General features: G+C 44.7%; 1 long non-coding RNA gene across 2 annotated transcripts in view; it reads left to right on the forward strand.

The window, feature by feature from the left end:
- Window positions 1-14,522, forward strand: part of LOC149433820 (uncharacterized) — an 83,270-nt gene that overhangs the window by 30,661 nt on the left and 38,087 nt on the right. The window contains exon 4 of one of the 2 annotated variants that reach the window (XR_016308844.1): window positions 523-673. The exons of the other annotated variant lie outside the window; for it this stretch is intronic. This is a non-coding gene — a long non-coding RNA (uncharacterized LOC149433820). The remainder of the gene's footprint in view (window positions 1-522; window positions 674-14,522) is intronic. 2 annotated transcript variants of the gene reach the window in all.

Here is a 14,522-nt window from a genome sequence, read left to right on the forward strand (position 1 = left end):
CATATACTGGTGGATTGTGATGTGTTATATCGCTAAGGAGATTCGGATCTCTGCTGTATACTGTCACTGTACTAATGACACTGGCTGGGAAGGGGTTATCATCTTGAGTAATCAAGGGGTTAAATGTGTGCCTAACAAGTGTTAATGTGTGTAATATGTGCTGCTTTGTACTAAAAATCTCTTTGTTTCTTATCCCTGAAACAGAGAGATTGTTCCCTCTGTACAGAGCTCAGTGTTGACTGCCAACACAGGGCTCTGGGCTGTGATTGGACACAGCCGATCAACAGGTCCTGGCTATGAATCATTGGCTAGGACCTGTTGAGAAACTCCCACGGAGTCAGCAGGCAGGGGTGCGTACCTGGAAGAGGCCAGCGATGCACAGGTTTATGACTGTGCCTGTACGGGCCGCCCGTTTGCAGTACACTTGTGGGCACGCGGTCCTGAAATGGTTCTAAAATTGAAAGCCAGTCGAGGTAACTAGAATTGTCACCAATAACACTGAATGTTGTGCTTTTCCCATAGTTCACATTGTCCTCCATCAGAGCTATAGCGACATCTGCTGGCTGAGAGCAAGTGTTACACATTACCAACACAACCCAACAGGTTTGCAGTTGCATTCACCGGTCATTTTAACCACTTGCCCTCCTGAGGATTTACCCCCCTTCCTGACCAGGTATTTTTTTGCGATACGGTGCTGCGTTACTTTATCTGACAATTGCACGGTCATGCAACGCTGCACTTTTCCCACAAATAGAGCTTTCTTTCGGTGGTATTTGATCACCTGTGCAGTTTTTTTATTTTTTGCGCTATAAACAAAAAAAGACTGACAATTAAAAAAAAAAAGCAATGTCTTTGCTGAAAAAAAAATCCCAATACGTGTAAATTAATTGGTTTACATGAAAGTTATAGCGTCTTCTAATGGCGGTATATGTACTGGAATTTTTTTTTTTTTTTTATTAGTAATGGCAGCCATCAGCGACTTATAGTGGTATTCAAAACTACTGGGTCTCCGATTTGTAAAAGGAAAAAAAAAAAAAGCGCCGGTGACCATGTTATGCTGCTGCTGGCTGCATGTCAGAGGCCCCTGATCACCTGCTAATTTTACACATCAGTCTTGCTGGGCATCATTCAACCAGGAAGATTGAGGACACCTTGTGGGGGAGAAGTGGTACTGCAGGGGATGGAGGTGAGTATTGCAGCCAGAGATTCATTTTTGGTTTTCCAAGCTACTGGGCCTCCGATTTGTAAAAAAAATAGAAAAATTGGCAGAAGAAATGGTTGGGCTTTGAACATAACTGCTTTAACCATTTGTCTACTGAGGCAATTTTTACATTTTTTGTATACAGGCTTGTAGGTAGGTGTGGTTTGTTTTCTCCATTGCAGGTGGCGCTCAAATTGAGTGCCACCTCAGCTTGGAGAGGAAGTCCATGAGAAATGATGTTCTATGGTTTCCTGAGTCAATGGATCTGCTTTCTGGTTGCCTACGCTGTGTCCATGTGACCCTCGGCGGCCATCTTGGGTCAGTAGGGTCTTTTTATGTCTCTGCCCCTGGGTTTTGGAGTGCTTCTGGCGTGTGGCTAGTACAGGGAGAGAAACCCCCGCTTGTTAGGGAAAGTAACTACTGGTAGGGAGAGGTTCCTGATTAGAAGGGAAAGGAGCTTCCCTTTTGGGACTGGACTGCCAGGCCATGCTTCATCCTCTGAGACAGACGCTGTCAGCACCTCTCTACCGCCACATCTGACTACAATGAACTGTAATTTCCCAGCGGTAAATTCTTCCAACTGGGTGTTTGTAACGTTGGCATTCTGTTTAATACAAGTACCAAGTTTTACTGGAACTCTGTGTATTTACTAGCTGCACTATGCTGCACCTCCTCACATGCTAAAATCTTTTTTTTTTTTTGCCCTAGGCAATACAAACGTTTTGTGCGCCCCCCCCCCCCCCCAATTAGAAAGCAAGAGAGTCAATAAGTGTGCAGATGTATATATGATTCTCTCTCTCCCTTACTTTCTCTTCCCTCTCTCTCTCTCTCTCTGTCCCCCCTCTCTCTCTTTCCCGCTCTCTCTTTCCCGCTCTCTCTCTCCCCCGCTCTCTCTTCCCCGCTCTCTCTTCCCCGCCCTCTCTCTTTTCCGCTCTCTCTCATTCCCCCTCTCTCTCATTCCCCCTCTCTCTCATTCCCCCTCTCTCTTTCCCTCTCTCTCTTACTTCCCTCTCTCTCTTACTTCTCTCTCTCTGTCTGCTCTCTCTCTGTCTTCTCTCTCTCTCTCTCTCTCTCTCTCTCTCGGGGGGGATAGAGAGGAAAGAGAGAGGGAGGGAAGAGAGAGAGAGAGGAGAGAAAAAAGGAAGAGAGAAGAGAGGGGGGGGTGGAAGAGATAGAGGTGGGGGAGTGGAGAGAGAGAGGGGAAGGAGAAAGAGAGAGGGGGGAAGAGATCGAAAGAGGGGAGAGGAAAGAAAGAGAGGGAAATGAAAGAGAGGAAATAGAAAAGGGGGGGGGAAGAGAGGAGGGGAAGGATAGATAGAGAGGGGAGAGAGAGAGGATAGAGAGGGAAGAGACGGGGGGGGGGAGAGTATAGAGAGGGGAGAGAGAGAGGGGGGAGAGAGAGAAGAGAGGAAGAGGAAGGGAAGAGAGAGGGGGGGGGAGAGAGAGAGAGGGAAGAAAGAAAAGAAAGAGGGGGGGAAGATAGATAGAGAAGAGAGAGGGAGAAGAAATAGAAGAGAGAGAGAGGATAGAGAGAAAGGGAAGAGAGAGACAATTTTAATTTCTATGCAGTCAGGCCGGCCCTTCCACTACAAGGGAAGGCTAAGGGAAAACACTGATGGGCACTGATGGCGCTACACTGATAATTAGTGCTCTGATGATCAGTGTAGATGTCCCCTCTGAGAAATGCTGCTTACCAGCTCTCCTCTCCTCTCCTCTCCTCATGTGCTTTGAGCGGGAGGAAAGGACTGCCAATATCCAGCATTTCTGATTTACACTGTGATCAGCTGTGATTGGACACAGCTGATCACATGGTAAAAGGCTGCTCAGATTGGCCCTTTTCCTGGACATATGATCAGCTGTTTCTGAATGACACAGCGATCAGAGAAATCTTCATTTTATTGTATTTGCTTCTCACCTACAAATAATAAATATATATATTATTTCCATTTCTAATACTATTATTGCCATTACTATTAGGATTATTATCTTTATAAATAATATTTCTATTATTAATATTATTATCATGATAGTTGTCGATATTGTTGGAATTATTATTATCATTGCTATAAATAATATTAGTATCAGCATTATCATGGCAATACTAAGGAGGCGAAGCAGCCATCTTGGACAATGCGTTGGCTGGGAATCGAACCCAGGTCAGCTGCTTGGAAAACAGCTATGCTTACCACTACACCACCAACGCAAGTTTGCCCTTTTTTGGGGTGTTGGAGGAAACCGGAGTACCCGGAGGAAACCCACGCAGGCACAGGAAGAACATGCAAACTCCATGCAGATAGGGTCCTGGTCGGGATTTGAACCAAGGACCCCAGTGCTGCAAGGCTAACCACTAAGCCACTGTGCTGCCCATATTTTGCCTCTGATGTATAAGGCCCTCCCTCTCTTCCCTCTCTCTCTCCCCTCTCTTCTCTCTCTTCCCTCTCTCTCTCCTCTGTCTCTCTCTCCCTCTCTCTTCCCCCCCTCTCTCTCTCTCCTCCCTCTCTCTCTTTTCTCTCTCTCTTCCCTCTCTTCTCTCTTCCCTTTCTCTCTTTCTCTTCCCTTTCTCTCTTTCTCTTCCCTCTCTCTCTTCTCTCTCTTCTCTTCCTTCTCTCTCTTCTCTCTTTTTTCTCTTCTCTCTTTTTTCTATTCTCTCTTTTTTCTCTTCTCTCCTCTTTCTCTTCTCTCTTTTTTCTCTTCTCTCTTTTTTCTCTTCTCTCCTCTCTCTTCTCTCTTTTTTCTCTTCTCTCCTCTTTCTCTTCTCTCTTTTTTCTCTTCTCTCCTCTTTCTCTTCTCTCTTTTTCTCTTCTCTCCTCTTTCTCTTCTCTCTTTTTTCTCTTCTCTCCTCTTTCTTTTCTCTCTTTTTTCTCTCCTCTCCTCTCTCTCTCTCTTCCCTCTCTCTCCTTTCTCTCTTCCCTCTCTCTCTTCTCTTCCTTCTCTCTCTTCTCTCCTCTTTCTCTTCTCTCTTTTTTCTCTTCTCTCCTCTTTCTCTTCTCTCTTTTTTCTCTTCTCTCCTCTCTCTCCTTTCTCTCTTCCCCCTCTCTCTTCTCTTCCTTCTCTCCTCTTCCTCTTCTCTCTTTTTTCTCTTCTCTCCTCTTTCTCTTCTCTCTTTTTTCTCTTCTCTCTTTATTCTCTTCTCTCCTCTCTCTCTTCTCTTTTTTCTCTTCTCTCCTCTTTCTCTTCTCTCTTCCTTCTCTTCTCTCCTCTCTTCCCTCTCTTCTCTCTTCCCTCTCTTCTCTCTTCCCTCTCTTCCCCGTCTTCCCTCTCTTTTTCTCCCCTCTCTCCTCCCTCTCTCTTCTCTCTCTTCCCCCTCTCTCTCCCCCTCCCCCCTCCTCTGTCTCTCTCTTCCTTCTCTTCTCACTTCTCTCTTTCCTCTTTCTTATACCTCTCTCGCTCTTCCCTCTCTCTCTTCCCTCTCTCTCTCCCCTCTTTCTTCCCTCTCTCTCTCTTCCCTCTCTTCTCTCTTCCCTCTCTCTCTCCCCTCTTTCTTCCCTCTCTCTCTCTTCCCTCTCTCTCTTTCTCTTCCCTTTCTCTCTTTCTCTTCCCTTTCTCTCTTTCCCCCCTCTCTCTCCTCTCTCTCTCTTCTCTTCCTTCTCTCTCTCCTCTCCTCTTTCTCTTCTCTTTTTTTTCTCTTCTCTCCTCTTTCTCTTCTCTCTTTTTTCTCTTCTCTCTTCTGTCTCTTCTCTCTTTTTTCTCTTCTCTCCTCTGTCTCTTCTCTCCTCTTTCTCTTCTCTCTTTTTTTTCTTCTCTCCTCTTCCTCTTCTCTCTTTTTTCTCTTCTTTCCTCTCTCCTCTCTCTCCTTTCTCTCTTCCCTCTCTCTCTTCTCTTCCTTCTCTCTCTTCTCTCCTCTTTCTCTTCTCTCTTTTTTCTCTTCTCTCCTCTTTCTCTTCTCTCTTTTTTCCTCTTCTCTCCTCTATCTCCTCTCTCTCTTCCCTCTTTTCTCTCTTCCCTCTCTTCTCTCTTCCCTCTCTTCTCTCTTCCCCATCTTCCCTCTGTTTTTCTCCTCTCTCTCTCATCCCTCTCTCTTCTCTCTCTTCCCCCTTTCCCCCTTCCCCTCCCCCCTCTCTCCTCTGTCTCTCTCTTCCTTCTCTTCTCACTTCTCTCTCTCTCTCTTCTTTCTCTTACCTCTCTCGCTTTTCCCTCTCTCTCTATCTTCCCTCTCCCTCCCCCCTTTCTTCCCTCTCTTCTCTCTTCCCTCTCTTCTCTCTTCATCTTCCCTTTCTATCTTTCCCCCCCTCTCTTTCCTCTCTCTCGTCCCTCTCTCTTCTCTCTTTTCTCTGTTCCCTCTCTCTCTTCTCTCCTTTCTCTCTTCCCTCTCTCTCTCCCCTCTTTCTTCCCTCTCTCTCTTTTCTCTCCTCTCTCTTCCCTCTCTTCTCTCTTCCCTCTCTCTCTTTATCTTCCCTTTCTCTCTTTTCCCCCCTCTGTCTTCCCTCTCTCTCTCGTCCCTCTCTCTCTTCTCTCCTTTCTCTCTTCCCTCTTTCTCTTCTCTCTTTTTTCTCTTCTCTCCTCTTTCTCTTCTCTCTTTTTTCTCCTCTCTCCTCTCTCTCCTCTCTCTCTTCTCTCCTCTCTCTCTTCTCTCCTCTCTCTCTTCTCTCCTCTCTCTCTTCTCTCCTCTCTCTCTCTTCTCTCCTTTCTCTTCTCTCCTCTCTCTTCCCTCTCCTCTCTTTTCCCTCTCCTCTCTCTCTTCCCTCTCTTCTCTCTTCCTTCTCTTCTGTCTTCCCCCTCTTCTCTCTTCCCCAGGGTCCCTCTCTTTTTCTCCTCTCTCTCTTCCTTCTCTCTCTTCCCTCTCTCTCTTCCCTCTCTCTTCTCTCTCTCTCCCCCCTCTCCCCCTCCCTTTCTCACCCCTCTCCCCCCTCCCTCTCTCACCCCTCTCCCCCCTCCCTCTCTCCCCCCTCTCTCTTCCCTATCCCCCCTATCTTCCCTCCCTCTCTCTCTTTTTTTTCTCTCTTCCCTCTCTTCTCTCTTCCCTCTCTTCTCTCTTCCCACTCTTCTTTCTTCCCACTCTTCCCTCTCTTCTCTCATCCCTCCCTCGCTCTTCCCCCTCTCTCTCTCGTTTCCCTCTCTTCTCCCCCTCTCTCTTTCTTCTCTCTCCCATCTCTTCTGTCTTCCCTTTCTCTATCCTCTCCCCCCCTCTCTCCCCCTCTCTTCCCTCTCTTCTATCTTCCCTCTCTTCTATCTTCCCTCTCTTCCCCTCTTCCCTCTCTTCTCTCTTCCCTCTTTCTCTTTCTCTTCCCTTTCTCTCTCTTCCTCTTCCCTTTCTCTCTCTTCCCCCCTCTCTTCCCTCTCTCTCTTCCCTCTCTTCTCACCTCTCTTCCCTCTCTCTCCCCTCCTCTCCTCTCTCTCTCTTCTCTCCGCTCTCTCTCTCTCCTCTCTCTTCTCTTCCCTCTTTCTCTTCTCTTCCCTCTCTCTCTTCTCTCTCTTCCTCCTTTTCCCTCTCTCTTTCTAATTTCTCTCTTCCTCCTTTTCCCTCTCTCTTTCTCCTTTCTCTCTTCCTTCTCTCTCTCCTCTCTCTCTCTCTCTCTCCTCACCCTCTCTTCCCTCTCTCTTTCTCTCTCTCCCCTCTCTTATCTCTTCCACCCACTCTCTCTTCTCTCCTTTCTCTCTTCCCTCTCTTCTTTATTCCCCATCTCCCCTCTCTCTTCTCTCTCTCCTCTCTCTTCTCTCTCTTTTCTCTCTTCTCTCTCTTCTCTCTCTCCTCTCTCTCTTCTCTCTCTTTTCTCTTCTTCCCTCTCTCTCTTTTTCCTCTCTCTTCTCTCCTCTCTCTCTTTCCTCTCTCTTCTCTCCTCTCTCTCTCCTCTTTCTCTCTTTCTTCTCTCCTCTCCTCTCTCTTTCTTCCCTCCTCTCTTCTCTCTTTCTTCCCTCTCTTCTTCCATCTCTCTCTCTCCCTTTCTCAGATCGTATGGGGCTGCACACACTCACCTCTTCCAAGGGCTGCTTATCTCCAGGTAGCAAGAAGGAGAGAGGGGGGAAGATGTGTGCAGTCCCATACAATCTGTCAGTGTAGGGAGGGAGATCACACAGAACACAACACAGCTCACCTCCTCCGGGCTCTTACATCTCCGACACTTCTCCTCTCCCCTCTCCAGGCTATCCCCTGGTCCTGGCTCGCCAGCTGTTGGAGGGAGAGGTATATGAGCATCGCTCTGCAACTGCCCTCCTCCACATTGATCCTCCTGCTGTCTGGGCCACTGCAAGAGTACCGAAGGTACCCCACTGATAGCAGCCCTGCATGGCTCTGTCCGCCGCTGCTCAAAATGCCCAAGTCAACCAGTGTGCAGCTTCTAGACTTCTCCAGTGGACTGCTAGCAGCACAGTGTGGTGGGGGCTACCATTAAACTAGTCCACCAGGTGTATAGTGCTACTGGTCCTTTTTGTGATTTTAGGGTGCTCTTCTGTGGCCCCTATGGAATGTACTGTGGCCATGTTTGGTCAATGTCAGTGACCATACTTGGGCAGTGGTGTCACTGCTATCCCAGTCTCTTGGGTAAGGTAGCCGAGGATTCCCAGCAATGTAAGTAATGTGCTGGTGACGGCGGCAGTTGCTAAGGACTCAGCAGATGCCAGCATCTGCTGCTTCGTTAGGAATCATTGCCACCAGAAAGCTGGTGGTAGAAATGTCCTCGGTTGTAAATCCGCTGTCAGTTACGATACCCGTTGTTGATTGTCATTGCCCAAATATGGCCAGTGACCATATTTTGGCAGTGATGTCCCTGCTATTGCAGCCCCTTTTCTTACGTGGCCTCGTATTCCTAGCGGCGTTGCTGCATTTCTCTCCATCGCTCACTGAGAAATTCGAATCCTTGGATATTTGCTATATCAGCAAAATTGCTTATTTGAGATTCCTCATATTTGCCCTGCTCTATTAAGCTTTTCATGTCGATCTCCGATGACCATTCTACCTCCGGGCTCTGTGGAGAGGACAAAAAAATGTTAATGATTTTAGATAATGCCTAATTGTCACTATATTGAATATTATTATTGGGCAGGTTCTATTATTTGCTATGTGCTGAGTGAAAATCCTTTTAATAGGACCAGTCACGATGGACATATTCATCAACATGAATAATCATTATATTGTTATCACTGTACAGGCATGTTTATAAATGATTTTTTAAATTCTTCACTGATTCTAAATTCTCTGCAGGAACTTGTCAGTAGAAGCATAAAGCTGCCTATGAAATGTTGATAGGTTTCATGCTTTATAGATGCATGACTTATAAATGGTCCGCTGTGGATTGTTTTTCCATCCAAAAGAGCAATCTATTGGATAACACTTGCACAACCCTAAAATAAATGCAGCTCCTCATTCATGCCAGTGGGGGGCAGAATAGAGACTGCAAAACAGCAGACATAGCAAAATTACAGACTTGACCCCATTTCCTGGTCATATACTTACAGGTTCCATGGCGTATGGTGGACTTATTCTCCCAGCTTCCAGGTCATCCCAGTTTATCGTTGAGAAGAATGCGTGGTGTCGCAGATTTGTGAACGAAGACCTGGGATCGGGAAAGGTTGAAAGCTATATATGAAAAAAAAATAGATCATTAACATCCCAAAAGATATAACTAAAAAGTTTAATTTAGCCAATTTTATAGAACAAATAAACTTTTTCTATCTCTGGCTAAAGTAGGGCATTTACTTACCTCTCCTATGAGGTCCTGGAGTTGGGTATTGTCGCCAATGCATTTATTTACTTTTTTGACGAGCAGATTGCCAAAACGCGAGTAGTCGCTGTAAAAGGCCATCGGTGTATTCTGATTGACCTGGCAGTGTGCAGTTTGTACTATAGATGCCAATCCACAGTCGATAATCTTGATATGTCCGGTGCTATCCACGAGGACGTTGCCAAAATGTAAGTCACTGTAAAGAAGAAGAAAAAAAAGTAAGCTGTCTGCTCCAGACTTTTTTATGAGCTAGAATATGGGTATCCAAACTTTCAAAACACAGGGCCAGATTACTGTCCTTCACTTTCAGGAGGGTGAACCTTTGCTGTGAGAGTATACAATGCCTCAGGCTTTGTGGTCATTGGGAATAAGACTATTGCATAGCGCCTGTGGTCAGTAGGAGAAGGAATAGGGTCCCATCATTGGTATTACCAGGAGGAAAAGTACCCTATTGTTGGTATCAATGGAGAGAATAGTGACCTATTGTTTGTGTCAGTGGGAGGAGTAGTGCCTCATCATTGGTGTCAGTGGGAGGAAAAGTGTCTTATTGGTGGTGTCAGTGGGAGGAATAGTGCCCCATCACTGATGTCAGTGGGAGGAATAGTTCCCCATCATTGGTAACAGTGGGAGGAATAGCGCCCCATCATTGATGTCAGTGGGAGTAATAGCGCCCCATCATTGAAGTCAGTGGGAGGAATAGCGCCCCATCATTGAAGTAAGTGGGAGGAATAGTGCCCCTATCATTGGTGTCAGTAGGAGGAATAGTGCCCCATCATTGGTGTCAGTGGGAGGAATAGTGCCCCATCATTGGTGTAAGTGGGAGGAATAGCGCCCCATCATTGATGTCAGTGGGAGTATAAGCGCCCCATCATTGATGTCAGTGGAAGTAATAGCGCCCCATCACTGAAGTCAGTGAGAGGAATAATATCCTAAAGTTGGTGGCAGTGGGAAGAACAGTGCCCCATAATTGGTGTCAGTGGGAGGAATAATTCCCAATTGTTGGTTTCAGTGGGAGGAATAATTCCCAATTGTTGGTTTCAGTGGGAGGAATAGTTCCCCAGAGCCTGAATAAAGCAAGCAAAGGACCACATCTGACCTGCAGGCCGCAGTTTGGAGAACATTGTGTTAAAACTATAATATATAATGGATAATAACTTACTTGTGTGCAAAGCCTCTGGAATGAAGAAATTGAAGGCCACACAGGAGCTCCGCCGCAATAAATCTGATGGAAACAGAAGAAAATATTTATTAGTGATAAACTTACAGTAACTAGATCCCTGATTAATGTTACCTCATCCTAATGCTAGTAGAAATAGGTATATTTTTGAAGACATCTTGTATATTGTTAAATCATTTTAACAAAACATTGCCATTGGGGGGTCTTTATTTGTTTATATGCATAATGCTTTTTTATTTGGCTATAAGCAAGCCCCGATGGGTTTTCATTAAGGCGTTATTGCCGGTTTTAAAGTACTAATGAAACGAATGTTGTCCAGCTAAGAACACAACCAGGAATGTATTCATTATACCAATCTCTTATTAGTTAGATCTTCCCGAATCCTATCCCATAGGTAATGTCAGTCTAATGCTACCCATGGATATTCGAGTATATTGTTGGAAAGAGTGAACTACGATCTCAGGTGTATGAGTCCCTCCCATTACTTTTGGCAGACTACTATTGTCGGTATGAATTCTGGCCCAGTATCTAACATTGCTTCCCCCTATAAGAGATATAGGAAATGTCTGGCATCTTAGCTATCCTCTTTTCCTATTCCTTCTGCATTTTCTAAAGAAAAAAATGTTGAATCAATCCAAACATGGCATTTAAAAGCAAGGCACCTGACAAGTGTACCTGGGGGTGGTTAGGTAAAGCAGGCGCATCCAATCATCCCCTTTGATACGGAGGCCTCATAGTTTAAAAGTGATCTGTCTACAATTGGCATTGATTCTGCCTCCCTCCCCAATCCTAGTGAGCCCCATTATAGTACTTACCTTATGGTGTCAATATGCAGTCGCTTGTTGTCATATAAGAAATATTCCAGGGTGTCACCATTCACAAACTCCATGACATAGAAAACGAAATCCTAGAAGACAAAACAGAGAAAAATTATAATGCATTCATTATTCATTATGAGAGTCCATATTCAACCCTTCACCTTTGTCTTCTCTCCTTTGGAGACTTTTAGTGAAAAATTTAGCAACATGTCTGTGAAGAGTCTCATTTATTCGGGTTATTTTATAGCTAAAAATAGTCACATTTATTGGGCTTGTTCTGAGATGATGAAGATGTTATGCCCCTTTTACAAGCAGCAAGAACTGAAGATCCTGCTTGGAGGACCATCAAAAACTCTTCAAGGTTACAGAACCAGTCCGGTTAACTAACATTTACCAACACAAGTGATTAGAGAGCTATAAGGGGTCGGAGAATGTCTTATTCTAATTGAGTCGGACTCTTCTAAAATTCCACCAAATATGTAAAAGATAAAGATACTTACCCTTGTCTGGAAAGTAGCAAATAATTGCGGGAAGAACCGGCAACCCTCCGTCGCTACCATGGCTTGGCATTCTATCAAAACTATATCGGAACGGTGCAAAAGTTTTTTGGCCATTTTTATTGCCAGCAGCTGATCGACAGCAGGATGTGATGCCAAAAATACCTGAAGGAGAATGAAGAAAAAGATATTAGTATTGTCAATTCAGTGTCGGCTCACCCACCCATGATATTTCTTTTGTGGGTCAGATGTAAATAAGCCAATCACCCGATGTCTCTTTACATCTCACATGGTCTCCAGTGTAGAAATGTACCCACTGGAGCTCCCATCTGCACTCTCCCTTTTTTTCTGACAGCTTACCCATTCTATTCGATAGAAATTCAATGGAAAATCCACCAGGGAGAGTGAAATCCCCTTCCTGCTCATGGAAATTCAATGGAAAATCCTCCGGGGAGAGTGAAACCCCTTCCTGCCCATGGAAATTTAATGGAAAATCCACCAGGGAGAGTGAAACCCCTTCCTGCCCATGGAAATTCAATGGAAAATCCACCAGGGAGAGTGAAACCCCTTCCTGCCCTTCCCTATCTTGTGTTAAATTATAAAATGGCATCAGTGGTTTTGGCTGGATTCACACTGTTTTTGAGCATTAATTTGCATTCTATTCTAATTATTGTAAACCCAAAAAATTTTCTTTGCCTTTTTGTATTTCATATTTGCTTTTTACATAAAGATTTTACTTGTTATTGTAAGCCCCATTTAAACCACTGCAACTTGTCCTGTGATTTGACAGTTCCACATTGCATGGCAAGTCTTCCATGAAGTGGCACAGATGTCAGGCAAGCCGCATGTGAAATTGCATCAGGTCCGCAGCTTAGAAATCACTCTACTTCAAGTAAAGTAGCACGATTTCAATATCGCATTCCTCTGAATTACCTGGGTGATATTGCCAGTTCCCCACGTAATGGTTGTAAACTGACCACGCTAAGCATCTGTGTTAGCGTGGTCAGTTTGCATCCTCTGTCACTACGTACTGAGATACAAGTAAGCCGTGCAAGCGCACAGCTTGCCTATATCTTCAATGGTCAATGCAGTCAGGACCACCCCCGACCCCCACCTATCCCTCCTCCTTTAACAGTGACATGTAATCTTAGGCAGATGCGCCCACCCGCAGGTCCGTGATGTGCTCAGCAAGGAAGAACGATCACATGACCTGCAGATTAGACCAGCGGAAAAGGTATAATATTTTTTTTTTTACAAATACATATGTGCAGTACCTATTTACCTATTTAAATTTGAATTCTGACTAGCTTGCAATTACAACTACTTTAAGTCAGCCTTTCTTTTTAATGGGCTGCATAATGCACCATGTGCAACCGGAAATGGTGCATGCATTATATTTGGTAACACAGAGGTAGCGCCGTACCGTGAGCTGTGATGTGCTGGAGCTCACATGCATTGAGGTGCCATTTAGAATGAATGGCACCGCAATGCCCAAATGCAAATACAGTGTGACCCAGTCTTTAAAAAAGATACTTTCTCTTCACAAAGAAGCTGCTTTTCAGCTATTTGCTTGAACTCCGTTGCACACTGTTGCGCTGAGGCAAATTCAATGTTCCAAAACACGTTATATGCATTTGTGAGCCGCTGTTCATTCTTAATGTAGAACTCCAGCTTAACCCTAACTGGCTTTAAAAATGCTCCCTCCCCCTCCTAACACCTATGCTGTTTATCCTGTGTAGAAAAGATGCGTATGCTTCCCTTTTTTTCAGCCCATTCTGGTCCGGTCATGTGATCCGACTCCTCTGAGTCAGCCAGTAGTGGCTGCAGGGGAAAGGAGGGGGCATTGACAATGGCTGGGACTTTGGTGCCAATAGATGACATCACTGCTCCAGGGTTTACCAGTCTTTGTTGATTGCTCTATCCTCTCCCCACATGATGGGACCAGAGCGGGCAGCAAATAGGTAAGTATATACTTCTTTCTTACACAGCTTAGTCAGCATAGGTGTTAGGAGGGGCGAGGGGACATTATTAAGGGTACTGAGATTTAAGCTGGAGTTCTACTTTAATGGCACCCAACACACCTACTAATGCACCTATTATGGGGAATCTTGGAGAATTAGGCTGCCTATTTACATGAATGGGCTGCCTCAACATGATGCACTTCATGGCACAACTATAACTGGTGGTAAAACACTACAACTGTGTGAATCCAGCCTTGAGTTATCACGCCTCCCTTCTATACAGGATCCCTATCTATTATATGGGTATGAATAAAAACATTTGTGAATCTGATCACTTACTCTTCCAAACGCTCCCTCTCCAATAAGTTTATGATATTTGAAGCTTTCTACTGTCAAAGGGACATCAGGCAGGATCTGGCTGACTTCTAAAGAGGAAAGAAAAAAGGGGGTTAGTTTATCTTCACCTACATTTGTTTCAATGATATTTCTTGAGTTTTTCCAAGTATACAATATAAAGTTAACTGAACGAGTGTCTGTTGTGAAGTGACTACATACTACCCAATTATTCCTATGGGTGAGACGTATCCGGCAGAACAGTATTCAGTACAAGAGCTGCACTCAAGGGGCCGGGTGATTTATTAGTGGACAAGTTCTTTAAAAGTTAGCTTATCCTTCAAAGGAATTTTTTTCTGATACCAAAGTAACTTTATTGCAATAGAAAAGAGTCACCTTAGTTAGAAGGGACTCATATTAGGGGATACCAGACACCCATCAGCAATGCAGGGTTCTAGTAGATACTATATATGGTGACCATTAAGACAGTATATTATAAGTCCCCACTGGCAATAAAGGCTATAATTAGGGATATGCTATATTAACTGCTTTTCAGCCTCTAGTGGGGGGCTGGGGGGAGGAGCCTCCATCAAAAATTTCCTTTGGGGTCCTGTGTCATCTATTTAGATGTGTAATAAGTTCCCGCCAATATAAAACATCTCTAAATAATGGATCTTGTTCAGCTAACTTACATTGTTCATATTATTTACAATCCTTACGTTTTGAAGTAGTTTCTTCTTTCTCTCTGTCTTGCTCTTCATTTTCTTCCTCTCTCTCTTCAGCCTCTTCGGTATCTTTTAGCTCAACCACAGTCTCTACAGCTGTGCTAAACTGTTGATCTGCAGAACCATAGGTACTGTCTGAGCTTGGATCCCTC

The sequence above is a fragment of the Staurois parvus genome, unplaced genomic scaffold, assembly GCF_062004578.1.
Source record: "Staurois parvus isolate SC_StPar_1 unplaced genomic scaffold, SC_StPar_1.0 ptg001915l, whole genome shotgun sequence".
In the NCBI taxonomy this organism is placed as follows: Eukaryota; Metazoa; Chordata; class Amphibia; order Anura; family Ranidae; genus Staurois; species Staurois parvus.